A 2,689-nucleotide genomic window follows, 5' to 3' on the forward strand; every position below is an offset into this window, starting at 1 on the left:
GTGTTCTATCTAATGGCTGTAACGTATATAACCAGCCCTTAAAGCAGAGCCTGGAAATTCTTTTTCCTCCACAAGCATGATGTCAGAAAACTCATGCCCTTGCCAGAAGCAGAGTGTAAGAGGAGAGGTGGAGGATATTCCTTTCTTTCAGTACCCCCTTCCTAATTAGACTGTAGCCCAAGAGCTACATTGCTTACTCATGGACTGCAAACTCCCTGAAGCCAAGGTGAATAAGGAACCTGCTTTTGAAACAAACAAACAAAAAAGTTCTTTTCTGTAGTTGTGGGGGCTTTCAAGAGCACAAGAGAAATATTGTTATTAAAAGCTATTCTCAAGCCCCATCAGTCTGCCACTGCACACGACATGAAAACAAGAACTGAAAAGCTTTCACTCTAATAGACAGTTTGGTACAGGGGCAAGGAAACACAGGCAGGATCCTGATGGTTTTGGAAGAAGGAGACAGCTATCAGCAATTCTCTGCAATAAAAATCTCTACTGGTGATGCCAGAAACCTTACATTTGTACAGATTATTAAGAGAAAGGTTTCACATCCTAATTAATGTACTGTCAGCCTCACACAGCTTGTGCTCATGTATGATCAACAAAGATTTTGGGTAGGTACTGTTTTCACATCAGTTCTATATGGTAGAAGAAAGCTAATTACCGATTGTTCCCACCCAAATTAGATTTTAAAAAACAATATTCCGTGTAATTTAGTATGTAACAAGTGAAAAAGCACCTTCACGTTGCAAAATAGCACAATTAATTAGATTGCATCATGCCATGAGTAAACTTGTCAACAATCAGTGGGAACAAAGAATTGCTGGGCTTACAACCAGCTGTTTCCAGACTTAAAAGAATCCTGTGGTTCTGAACTCATTTCAGACCATTCGATGCATCCCTTGATCATGATTTCTCTGCAAAGTCTGCTTATTGGCAGATGGCCTCTATCTGTAAGCTGAGCAGCTCATGTAAGGATCTTCACAACTCCCATCAATTTCTTGAGCATCTGGGCCTTGAGACCTTCAACATAAAAAACAAATCCCAGTCAGCATTAGGGAGAAAAACAAAATTGGAAAACAAAATTCTTATTGCCTTAAGTATTAGACACTTCACTGTGATTTGGGTCCTGCCTTCCCCAAAGTAATTACCAGTATGTCCAGATCTCATGGCTGGAATCTAAATAACTTGGCTACAAGCAGTACTGCCGCTTTGCACCTACCAGTGCTCCGCATTTATTAAGGTCTGAACAAACCGCAATTAAAATCATTAGTATTTTAGAACCAGTTTAGTTTAGGAAAGTGAGTAAAATATTCATAAATGGACACCTACTCCATATGCTACTGCAGACAGAATTTTCATTCCATAACTAGGTCTTTAAGAAGAACTCAGGCTCGACATTTTCAGTTTTGATAGCAGGGGAAGGAGACTATAAAAGTTGTTATCATCTTCCTCAGATTGTATCAGCAATGTGATCAACTTAAATTTCACCCAATTTTGATACAACGAGGCAACTAGAAGAGTGTAATGTTTTAGTCTAAATGAAGACAACAAGCTTCTTTAAACAAATGAATATTCCAGTGGGAGTTCTGAAACCAACCAATGTTGAATCAATAACCTGGAGGTTAAAATCACTTCACTGGTGTATCATCCAGATGCACAAAAATGCAAGAATTCAACACAAAATAAAAATGATGAAGAAAAAGCTGAAAATTTATGATGAGGTAGTACTCAAAAAGTCTTTGAAATCAATAGCAGTATCACCCACGGCTCACTGGGCTTCAATCTATACTGAATCACGTCTTTAACAGATATCTCGTACCATACTAATGAATTTTAGTTTGCCTGTAGCATGGATTTTAGGACAAGAAGGAACCCTTGAGCATTATATGTAGCCACGAACTCTCATATTAAAAGCCACTTTGCTATGTGCCCTTGGAAGAAAAGCGTGATTTATAGCAGCTTTAATACTCAAACCCGTTTGCTGAGAGTTATTCTGTAAACTGTATGCCTGAACGATAATAAATCCACAGCCTCCATTACTTCCTAAACTAGCCCCTGTTCAGTTTCAGTCTCTAAATGGAGGGTACTCTAAATTATGGTGGAAATGTAGTGAGAAACTTCGCTGGGGGGTGTTAAAATCAACGTGTAACAACAGAGGGAAGGGTGTTCTTGGGCTTTCAGTTGCAGCTTTGCCTCTTCCCGACCTGGTCGCGCTTCCCCGTTTGCAGCAGCTTTCCCACCCATCCCATGGTCAAGACGAGCCTGGTACACGGCAACTAGCTTTAGATAACCCCTTGGGTCATTAGATAAACTATTTCATTATCATCAAAGCCTGGTTTACTACGGAGCCTCCGTGGGGTTTGATCATTTAATTAGCTGGAGGACCGTTTCCCACAGCTGACACAACGCCGTTTAAATGTATCTGCCCCTTACGAGCACCCTGCGGTTCCACCTCCGCGCAGGGGGAGTTTTGACGGGGACCGCGTCTTCCCCGGCGCCCTCCCCAAAATCCTCAACCCCTGTGGCGGCTGCCGAGCCCGGGCTGCCTTCCCTCCCAGACGGGAGGGCTCGGGGCCGCTTTCCTGCGGAGGGGCTGAGCCCAGCCGGGCGGGGAAGCTCTGCCCGGGCTCGGCGGGGGCAGCGGCGCGGTGAAGGCGCGGAGCGGGGCGGAGCGGCGGGCACCCCC

Source organism: Calidris pugnax, unplaced genomic scaffold, assembly GCF_001431845.1.
Source record: "Calidris pugnax isolate Ruff unplaced genomic scaffold, ASM143184v1 scaffold44, whole genome shotgun sequence".
Lineage (NCBI taxonomy): Eukaryota > Metazoa > Chordata > Aves > Charadriiformes > Scolopacidae > Calidris > Calidris pugnax.